The sequence below is a fragment of the Dryas octopetala genome, chromosome 6 (assembly GCF_963921425.1).
Source record: "Dryas octopetala chromosome 6, drDryOcto1.1, whole genome shotgun sequence".
Lineage (NCBI taxonomy): Eukaryota > Viridiplantae > Streptophyta > Magnoliopsida > Rosales > Rosaceae > Dryas > Dryas octopetala.
In genome coordinates, this window is record NC_141371.1 from 8,515,993 (window position 1) to 8,528,260 (window position 12,268).

General features: G+C 36.1%; 1 pseudogene; it reads right to left on the bottom strand.

Moving 5' to 3' along the window:
• Positions 1-9,302: 9,302 nt before the first annotated feature.
• On the bottom strand, positions 9,303-11,110 carry LOC147282005 (cytochrome P450 94C1 pseudogene; annotated as a pseudogene).
• Between the last annotated feature and the right edge of the window lie 1,158 nt (positions 11,111-12,268).

Consider the following 12,268-nt stretch of genomic DNA (forward strand, 5'->3'; position numbering starts at 1 on the left):
GTAAGGAATGACATGAGATGTCAAAATGCACGACTTGAGAAACTCTAGTGTATGACTTGGAAACCGTCAAAACATGACTTGTAATGTCATTGGGTACAATTTGAAATGCACCAAGGGTATAAATATTAAAAATCCTTTGAATTACGAACTAAAATTATCAACGAACAACTTTGGATGCCCTGAGCAACGACTTCAGATGCCCAAAAGAACGACTTGAGAAACGTCAAAACATGACTTGAAATGTCACTAGGTACAATTTGAAATGCACCAAAGGTATAAACATACAAAATCTATCGAGGTACGAATTGAAATTCTCAAGGAACGACTTAGGATGCCTTAAGGAATGACTTCATATGCCATAAGCAAAGACTTGAGAAACTCTAGGGTATGCCTTGGGAACCGTCAAAATATAAATTGGAGTGTCACTGGGTATAATTTAAATGCACCAAGGGTATAAACATTTAAAATCGATCGAGTTACGAATTGAAATTTTCAATGAACGACTTTGGATGCCTTAAGGAACGACTTTGGATGCCTTAAGGAACGACTTCAGATGCCCTAAGGAACGACTTCTGAAACTCTAGGGTATAACTTGGGAAACGTCAAAACATGACTTGTAATGTCATTAGGTACAATTTGAAATGCTCTAAGGGTATAAACATTTAAAATCTCTTAAGGTACGAACTGAAATTGTCAAGGAATGATTTGGGATGCCGTAAGGAACGACTTGAGATACCAAAATGCACGACTTGAAAAACTCAAGGATATGACTTGAGAACCATCAAAACATGACTTGTAATGTCATTAGATACAATTTGAAATGTACCAAGAGTATAAACATTAAAAATCCTTTGAATTACGAACTAAATTTATCAATGAATGACTTTGGATGCTCTAAGAAACGACTTTAGATGCCCAAATGAACGACTTGAAAAACTCTTGAGTATGACTTGAGAAACGTCAAAACAGGACTTAGAATGCCATTAGGTACAATTTGAAATGCACCAAAGAAAAAAACATTCAAAATCCATCAAGGTACGAATTGAAATTCTTAAGGAACGATTTAGAATGCCCTAAGGAACGACTTCAGAAGCCCTAAAGAACGACTTGAGAAACTCTAGGGTATGACTTGGGAAACGTCAAAACATGATATAGAATGTCATTTGGTACAATTTGAAATGCAACAAGAGTATAAACATTTAAAATCCCTCGAGGCATGAACTAAAATTCTTAAGAAACGACTTGAGATGCCCTAATGAATGACTTCTGAAACTCATGAGTATGAATTGGAAACTGTCAAAACATTACTTGGAATGTCACTAGGTTGAATTTGAAATGCACCGAGGGTATAAACATTTAAAATCTCTTGAGTTACGTACTAAAAATTTAAGCGAACTACTTGAGATTCTTTAAGCAACGACTTTAGATGCCCTAAGGAATGACTTCTGAAACTCTAGGGTATGTCTTGGGAACCATCAAAACATGATTTGGAATGTCACTCGGTACAATTACAAATGTACCAAAGGTATAAGCATTCCAAGTGCCTCGAGGTACGAACTGAAATTCTCAAAGAACAACTTAGGATGCCCTAAGGAATGACTTGAGATGCCAAAAACACGACTTGAGAAACTCTAGAGTATGACTTGGGAACGGTCATCTCATGACTTGGAATGTCACTGGATACAATTTAAAATGCACTAAGGATATAAACATTTAAAATCCTTTGAGTTACACTGAAATTTTTAACGAACGACTTTTGATGCCCTAAGGAACGACTTCATATGCCCTAAGGAACAAATTCTGAAACTCTAGGGTATGACTTGAGAAACGTCAAAACATGACTTATAATGTCATTAAGTACAATTTAAAATGCACCAAGGGTATAAACATTTAAAATCCCTCGAGATACGAACTGAAATTCTCATGGAACGACTTGAGATGCCAAAAAGTAAGACTTGAGAAACCCTAGGGAATAACTTAGGAACTGTTAAAATATGACTTAAAATATTACTGTGTACAATTTGAAATGCACTAAGGGTATAAACATTTAAAATCTCTCGAGTTACGAACTGAAATTCTCAACAAACCACTTGGGATTCCGTAAGGAATTACTTCAAATGCCCTAAGGAACAACTTCTGAAATTCTAGAGTATGACTTGTGAAACGTCAAAACGTGACTTGGAATGTCACTAGGTACAATTTGAAATGCACCAAGGTTATAAACATTTAAAATTGCTCGAGGCATGAACTAAAATTCTCAAGGAACGACTTAGGATGCCCTAAGGAACGACTTGAGAAACTCTAGAGTATGACTTGGGAAGCGTTAAAACATGACTTGAAATGTCACTAGGTACAATTTGAAATGCACCAAGGGTATAAACATTTAAAATCCCTCAAGGTACGAACTGAAATTCTCAAGGAACGACTTGGAATTCCCTAAGGAACGACTTGAGATGCCAAAAACACGACTTGGAAAACTTTAGAGTATGACTTGGGAACGGTCATCTCATGACTTGGAATGTCATTGAGTACTATTTAAAATGCACCAATGATATAAACATTTAAAATCCCTCGAGTTACACTGAAATTTTCAACGAACGACTTTTGATGCCCTAAGGAACGACTTCAGATGCCGTAAGAAACAATTTCTGAAATTCTAGGATATGACTTAAGCAGCGTCAAAACATGACTTAGAATGTCACTAGGTACAATTTAAAATGCACCAAAGGTATAAACATTTAAAATCCCTAGAGGTACGAACTGAAATTCTGAAGGAACGACTTGAGATGCCAAAAAGTAAGATTTGAGAAACTCTAGGGAATGACTTAGGTTAAAACATGACTTGAAATATCACTTGGTACAATTTGAAATGCACCAAGAGTATAAACATTTAAAATCTCTTGAGTTACGAACTGAAATTCTCAACAAACCACTTGAGATTCCCTAAAGAACTACTTCAGATGCCCTAAGGAATAACTTCTGAAATTCTAGAGTATGACTTGTGAAACGTCAAAACTTGATTTGGAATGTTACTGGGTACAATTTGAAATGCATAAAAGTTATAAACATTTAAAATCTCTCGAGTTACGAACTGAAATTTTCAACGAACGACTTGGAATGCCCTAAGGAACGACTTTAGATACCCTAAGGAACGACTTTAGAAACTTTATGGTATGACTTGGGAACCGTTAAAACATGACTTGGATTGTCACTGGGTACAATTTGAAATGCACCAAGTGTATAAACATTTAAAATCCTTCGAGTTACGAACTGAAATTTTTAACGAACGACTTGGGATGCCCTAAGGAACGACTTCAGATGCCCTAAGGAATGACTTGAGAAACTCTAGGGTATGACTTGAGAAACGTCAAAACATGACTTGGAATGTCACTAGGTACAATTTAAAATGCATCAATGGTATAAGCATTTAAAATCCCTCGAGTTACAAACTGAAATTTTCAATGAACGAGTTCAGATGTCTTAAGAAACGACTTGAAAAAATCTAGGTTATAACTTGAGAAACGTCAAAACATATCTTGGAATGTCACTATGTACAATTTAAAATGCACCAAGGGTATAAACATTTAAAATCTCTCAAGTTACGAACTGAATTTTCAACTAACGACTTGAAATTTTCCATGACAGCAAATTTAAGAAGCTAACACTTTCTCGTTTCTCCAATTCGCTGTGAGAGACCCTCCATTTTATTCTAAGTCATTTTCCGTATGTTTACCAAACATAAAAATCATCAATTTTTAAAAATAAAAAAACGCTTTATTTCCCTGAACAGCAACCCTAAACGGGGCCTTAGTTGGCTGATATCGTAGCTTGTGATGTAAAATCTGTTTTGTCTATGAAAAGCCATTCAAGACTTTATCATTTGTGGAGCTAATTTATTTTCCTGCTTACCCTTAGTAATTGGAACGATCGAAGCGTTTTTATGTTGTAGCACTTTGTAAGTTTGTGAGGATTTGGATTCCTTACTTTTCTTGTTTTTACATTACTTCCTTTCATTTATGGTAGTGGCAAAAATATGCTAAAAAGTTTGTAATGAAAAATTAGTATTAGAATAATATTAAATGTACCATATCTACTAACTAATATTACATATATGGCCAGTCTTGAGATTTTGGGGCCTCGAAGCAAGTCATAAAAATAAGGTCTTCAACTTTCAACTTTTCATGTACATTATTTGAGTCTAATATAGTATATAAATTAGCTTCTTGGCACGCGCTCTGCATGTGTCAATTGATATTTTACTGTGTTTTTTTTTTTGTTTTCATTGTTTTATAATTTCTCACCCATCTTCACATTTTAAGGTGGTGAGGTGTCTTTTTTATTTTTTAAATTTATTTTAATGGTTGTATTTTACAACTATACCCTCATTTATTATATTTTTTTAATATGGTTGTTTTGTTGAATGAAGAGTATTTTAGGCAATTCTATTTTTGGTGAAGCATGTAACACCAAACATTTCTTCTAGCTTTATATATAATAGTAAAGATATATATGAAGTCTATAAAATTTGAGAGCCTATCTGCCCAAGACAGTTTCCCATTTCACGCTACCCTCATGTCTGGCTTTGATTATTGATCATGTGTTGTAATGATAATACCTATTTGTACTACATTTACCCACATGCAAGAAAGTCTTGTTCAAAGATGGGGATTAAATACAATTGTCCATATTTATATTTCTTTAAGTTGAATCGAGGCTCTTTAAGATAATATCTTGCATACAAATGTAAAAAGGTTGCTACATTAAGCAAAAAAATAGTGCAAAATAGGGATTGAGCCACAACTCCCAACAAGTGGTATTCTAGTTGACAGAATGTTTGGATATATATATATCGATGCACAACACACAAACATTTTAGGCGGAGTGGACTCAAGAAAATCCTACTAATTAAGATATACTTGGGTTTCGAGAGGTTGAATTCTTTGACCTTAAGTGGCATTGAGATCTACTGTTTGATATAAAACATACTTAACTATCCTAATAATCCTCTAAAGCTAACTGGTTAGCAAGTTAATATAAAGTTAATCATATTTTTGGGCCCATCACGCGATGTAATATCATAATTTGAACCGTTAATTATTAGACCTCACTTTAAAGATCATTTTTGTAAAAAATCTTTAAAATTGGAAGTCATTTAGCAATTTGATTAAAATAACCACCGTTTATATACTTTTATCGAAAACAATGCTTGTCTATTTATTTGGATCATATTTAGATAACTAAATAATTTCTAATTTGGTTAATTTTTTACAACGGTAGTATTTGAAGTAGCGCCTAAAAAATGAACGGTTCAGATTATGAGATTAGTCATGTGTTAGGCTCCAAAAGGTATTTAATTTTCTATTAATTTGCTAACCAGTTAACTTTAAAGTCCTTTTTTATATGTATGTATTATTAATTTATTAGTTTGATATACATTGTTTTCTTATTAGTTCCATCTTTGATGTATTAAGTTAATTTGTGAAGTCTCATAATTGTCTAAAATTATTCAGTCTTTGGTTCCACTTTTTGGTCTGTATATATATCCCTTCCCGTGTAGGACTTCAAATAAGAGAATGTGTTAGCTTATTCATATACATTATTAATCATTTCTTAATAAGTTATACTTTTGAGATTCAACTGTATGAGATATAAGTATATAACTAATGCATACACACATTTTTTTCAACCCTGAACTCCCAAATCAATTTGTATCATCGTAACAGCACTCACTAGAGCTTTGTTCCTTTACGAACCTTTTAGATTTTTTAAAAAAGATGACTTGAGAAGCTAGTACTCCCCAGTCCCCACCAATAAAATGACTGATTTACTTGAGCAACTTGCTGTAGATTACAGGTACTTGGACCTACATGTCATGGCAAGTCTACTCCTTAATTTACTGCCGGCCGAAGAGGCAGCAGAAAAGAAATGGCTCAATATAACCACCAATAGAATATGAAAGGCAACATGAAAATTAGTTAGTCAGTCAAATAATCATGTTAATAATTAGCACTTAAATCAATTCATACCCATTACTTGTTTGGTCATCCATCCTGATCAATTAAGAACCCACATGTTAAAATTCTGCAATCAATTCACTGACATGCATTATCAAATATCCTAATTGTGAGGGTTGTCAATCGGTCACTTTGGACAAATCTTATCGATCAAGGACTAGTGAGTGATTAAAGATATTATTTAGACTACATGCCGACACTACGTTTTACAAATTAGTGACATTTGAATCTAAATTAAATAGATTTACGTTTTACATATTAGTGACATTTGAATTTAAAACAAATTTACGGTCTTATTTTAAAGTATAGATTTTTCATCATTTAGTACGCGAACAACCACTACTAGAAAAATGGGTATTGAGCACAAATTAAATGACACATATATAGTTTTGTGATACCTTTTTTTCATTGAACACAAATGACAGTTGATACGTGCTTTATAATTTTTTGGCATACTTGATTTGTGCCACCTATATGTGTCTTCTCATAATGGACACAAATTTCGTGCCTAAATTCATATGTAAAGAAACTCATGTCACATCTGTATCAGGCTGATATGACCACCCTTTAACATGAATATATTATTTGTGCTTGTAGGTGGACACAAAAGTGCTCATTTGTGCCCAATTAAATATTTAATGAGTTTAATTGGTTGAACATTACGCTTCCCAATTACACTGCCCAATTCAAGAGTATCCATCTTTCTTCCTCTCTCCTTCTCCTTCTTGTTCTCTATTTATGTCTTCTCTCTCTCCCAGTCTTCCCTACTCTCTCTCTCCAGCAGCGGGAGGGGCACCGCCAATGGACTGGGGTATAGTAAGTGGGTCGGGTGGGGGTGGGTTTGTTTTTGTAATTTCATTTTTTTGTCGTTTTTAGTTATTTCTTTTGGTTGGATGTGTTTGTTTCTTTTTTATTTATTTATTTTTCTTTCACTCATAGTTCTGTTGGTTGTTTTTGCAGGTTAGGAGAAGGTGATACATTCACATGTGGCTCGGACTGGGAATATTTGATAAAGAAGAAGATGATGTTCTTGTTGATGTTTGTGGGTTTGGTTGCCAATTTTTATTTTTCTTCATATCTTTGATTTCTTCAATATTAAAGCAGGATCCAAAAGAAGTTTAGAGCTTGAGTTGGCTGCAAGTTTTAGTTTTCTGGGTTTGTGAAAGAGAGAGAAGGAGAGCTTCACATACATGGGGAATTATGATGATTTCTTGTGTTGCCATCTAGTGGTGCACTCAGAGATATGAAGAATCTGATTGTATTTATTTTGGTGTTAAGATATTTTGGTTGTTTGATAGTTTTGAATTCAAAGGATAATAAAAATTTTATATTTTTCGTATAATTTTTATATAAACAGTACTATAATTGTATGCCAAGGCTAAAATTTGTTATACATCAGTACATACCAATATTGTTTTTATTTATTTATTACAATACACTCTTTGGGCATAAATTTGTATTTGAGCCATGTGAGTTTAAATATCATGTCAAATGGACTGAGAAGACTGTCTCATTATCAGAATGGAGGCACAAAAGGTATAAACATTTGTGCCTATGTGTTTGACACAGAACATTTAGTTGTGCTTTATTCACAGCAAAAACATTAATTGCGGAAACAAATATGAATTTAGTGGCTGTGCCGTTACCAATGTTAACATAGCACAATTATTTGTGCTCTTCTTGGTCAAGGGGCACAAATATTAATCTATGCCCAAAGCAGATTTTTCTAGTAGTGAACGTTGTATAACATACAGACACACTGATAACGACAACATGTTTACTTTTTCATCTTAAAATAGGATCTCAACCATTGATCCACTGTAGCTGTCTAGCTCCACAAACAAACTAGCTTGAATTGGAGCTATATGCCCAGGGAAGACAGAAATGAGAAAACTAGCTCAAGTCGTCGTGGTCCAAATTAAGGTACATATGCTGTAGTGGGAGCCATGACAGGCACACGTGAACACCTCGTGGCTCTTTCTTTTTTTTGTTTTTTGGTCGAATCTTGGCTCTTATTTTGTGATAAGTTCTTCCTACCTTTTTTAAACTTTCTAGCTCCACCTTATAAATAAGTCCCAACCAACGTTCCAACCGCCCAACGATTTTTTGGCGTCCTATCATCATCGTACACATATATGCATACATGCATGTAGAAATCTAATTCTACAGACAGTCCACGAAAGTTTTAAGGCACTTGAAATTAATTGGTAAGATGTATTAATGAAAAGTATATTTTATAAGGATTGAAATGTAAGAAATGTAACAGGTGTATAATTGTATACATTTTATATCTCTATTTCGCTTATTAAGTGCTAATAGATATAAAAATATAAGGTGCAGGAACGGAGCTACCTTAGGCCCAGTGAAGACATGTAAGGTGCAATTGAGCTTCTTGCCATGACAACATCTCTTATTGTATAGTGCCCATTGACATTAATTGACAAATTTAGGTTGTTTCTCATTATATTATTTAAAGTGGACCCATATTAAACTCGAGCTATGTCCATGCATGATATGTAAGTTTTTCCTTTCATGAAAAAAATATAAATAATTGATAATTATATATACCATATTTATCACTATGTTCTTGATCGCATTTCTCATATATACACGGCTATGGACTAAACTTATTAAGGAAATTTTATTCACTTTCTTAGGATTTTAACTCACTTGAAAGTATAATATATGCTTATGCCAATTTGGTTTAATAGATGGTATCTAATCTCTCATTTGTTGAGAGGAGGTCTTGAATTCAAATCTCATGGATAACAGTTTTTTATTAATCTCATAGTTTAATAAGGTGTTTTATTAGAAAAAACAAAAAATAATTGGATTATATATCTTTGTGCACAAAACAAAAATCAAATAATGTCAGCCCATGATCGAGTTTATAATTAGCACTTTAGCCAATACAAATTAATTAAAATCAGAGAAGTATTGATTAGATACATAATTATTCTTGTTCCACTTATATTCCAAATTGCATGTGGAGCTCCTTGCACATAAAGGTAGCAGTTCATCACGTACGATCACTATAGCTAATACTTCATGAGGAGAATATATAAAGTGGTACTAGAGTCATCCATTAATTTCAATTTTTTAGATAGCCAGCGGATGTGATAATATTTTATTCGGACAACATATATATAATCCTTGAATAAGTTCAAATTTAGATTAACACCTGGTGTAAGATCAAATATTGACTTCAGTCATTTGACTCTATATCCATGTCACCAAATACATATTCCATCAGTTTTTTACCATTATAATATGTATTCAAAATAAACTTGCCATCATTTTGTACACATAGATTCATTAATTAATAATCCTAGGTACCGAGATACCAAGCAGATATTCTTATACATATATGGTGCGCATTTAGTTCAGCTAGCCGAGATAGCTGGGCCATGCCATTTCACTTTCATTTGAGCCACATTACTGCATGTGTAGACACACTAACATGCACCCATTACTAAATGTGTACTACGTACAAAACCTATATAGACAGCCAAGATGTGACTAATAATTTATTGTCACGACAATGGTACTGCTACTTCCCTTTCTCTTACCAAGACCGGGAGCCCACCGCTGAAAGTAGCGGTGAGTCCCGGAGAAAACCGCGGCAAACTATAAAGTTGTGTCGTGGTAGGCTCTATGTCAAAGCGTCTGAGCAAGGAGAGTGCCACAGTTTTGAGCTCCATCAAGGCCATCTCCTTGCCCAGACACACCCGAAGCCCTGGTTGGAAAATCGGGTACTTGAACGGGTTTTCAGTGAAGAAAACGCCGTCCTTCAGCCATCTTTCGGGCTTGAATTCCATGCAGTCGGACCCCCAAATCTCCTGGATCCGACCCATCGCGTAGGGGTAGTAAGTGACCCGAGTCCCCTTCCTCACAAACGTCCCATCGGGCAAAACATCGTCTTCTTCACAAAATTTCGAGTCAAACTGTATGGGAGGGTAAAGCCTCATGCTCTCATAAATCGCGGCTTGTAAATAGTGAAGCTCTCGCATTTGTTCGAAGCTCTTGAGTCCCTGATTGGGTCCGAGAACCCGATCCGCCTCGACCCGAATTGCTGACTCAGCGTCCCGGTGGGTCCCCATCAGCCAAAAGAAGCTAGTCAACGCGGACGCAACCGTGTCACGCCCGGCCAACAGAAAGCTAACGACAATGTCTCTCAGGTACGTCTCGTCGTCCACGCTCCGCATGAAGCGCGACAAGAGGTCTTTCTGGGTTGAAAATCCCATCTCGCGTTTTCTCGCGATAACCTCCTTGGCCAAAGCATCAATCACATTTATAGCTTCTCTCAACTGCTTCTCGCTCCCCAAATTCAAGAGTCTCTTGATCTTCCACACCATGGGCGACGCGGTCATGGCCCTCTCGGCCGATAGCTTGGACGCCAAGTCGAAGCTGACGGCAAACTCGGAGAGGGGCATGGAGAGTTCGAGGCACATGGGGTCGAGCCCGAACGAGAATCTGCATATGCTGTCAAACGAGAATCTCTTGAACACGTCCTGCAAGTCGTAGACGACTCCATCTTTGTTTTGCAGGGATGACAAGACCGGGATGAGGCGGTGCTGAATCTCGTGATTGACAATCTCGAACGCGTACGATCTCACTGAGTACCTGTCGAGTTCCAAACTCGCCATCTTCCTCTGAAACCTCCATGAATGGCCGTCCACGTTGAATATGCCTTGACCCAGAAAGTCACCCAAGATTGTGGAGAAGGGTTTTCCTTTGGGGTAGTTGTCGAACCTCGTCTTCAGCATGTACTCCACGTTTTCTGGGTTGGCGGTGATGGTGTTTCTCAGGACATGTATGTGGATGGTTTTGGTTGGAGAGTGTTGAAGAAGATGTGCGTACCAGTCACAAAGATTGTCGAATTTCAAAGACCAGCAGGAGGTCAGATAAGTGCGACAGATTTCACAGTTGCACCAAAAAAGCTTTGATCTCAATAGGTAGCCCAAGGTGATGAAAGAGAGTACGAGAAAGGAAATGGAGGCGTAAAGGAACTGCAAGAACCCAGAAACTTCAAGCAGCTCCATTATTAATCAATATAAATTGATAGAGAGAGAGAGAGAGAAAAAAAAAGTAAGAAATTAAAGAGATGAGAGAGAGAGAGTAGAAGGCATGTTGAAGGTGTATATTACATCATTACTATATATAGGAGTTTTAGCCTTGTAGGAGTTTTTTTTTTTTTTTTTTTTAAATTGAGTTTCAGTGGTGTTCTCTGTTGCTACTTGCAAATTTGCAATAGAGAAATTATTGAGTATGTGGAAAGTGAAATAAAATAAGAACATGAACAACGTGTGCGTGCGAGTGTGCAACTAAAGACATCTTAATGAACAAATTAGTTCTACTTAATGAGACATGTTGGTGTTCTTCACCCACGTGCGTTTATTCCCGTCTGTACGAACTGATATTTTCTTTATACATATTTAAAGCAAATTATATATTTTCATGGGCAAATTACACAAAAGTACCTCAACTAACCACCCTATATCACTTGAGTACCCCAATTAAAAAAAGTTGCTCGTAGGTACCTCAATTACTGATTTTGCACTCCCAGGTACCTCCGTCAACTTTTCCGTCAGGCTTGCCGTTAATTGCTTACGTGGCACACTAGAAACATGCCACGTGGACAAAAAAAATTTTAAAAATAAAAAATGTTTTAAAAAATAAACTAATTATTTAAAAAAACTAAAAAAAAAATTAAAAACTAAAAAAAAAACAAAAAAAAAACAAAAAAAAATGGAGTTGCAGGAGCCTCCCTCCGCCTCCCACCTCTCCCTCCGAGACCCACCCAACCCAGCCATCCCCCCCTCCGACCCCAGCTACCATGCCGCCGATCCACCCACCACACCGCCGACCCACTCAACCACTCACCCCCTCTCTCCTCTCTCTGCCTCACTCTCTCTCTCTCCTCGCCCCTCACTTTCTCTCTCTTAAGAAATCAGCATGGAAAAAGAACAAAATTAGAAGATGATTGTTCAAACATTATAAATTCAAAGTCTGAACATAAAATTCGTATGAGCCAATCTTTTATCTCGGTGAGTGCAATAATTGAGGTGGGGAACAATGAATAGAATATTGGGCATGAGAACTAGCACTAGAACTAGATTGAAGAGAGGTAAGCTTGTATGGCTTTGGTTTTGCCTTGGTTGCTCGGATCTGTTCCAAGGCCTCCAGAACTTCTCTCATGGAGGGTCGGCTTTTAGGGTCCGGTGCTAGGCATTTTAAAGTAACATGTGTTGCCT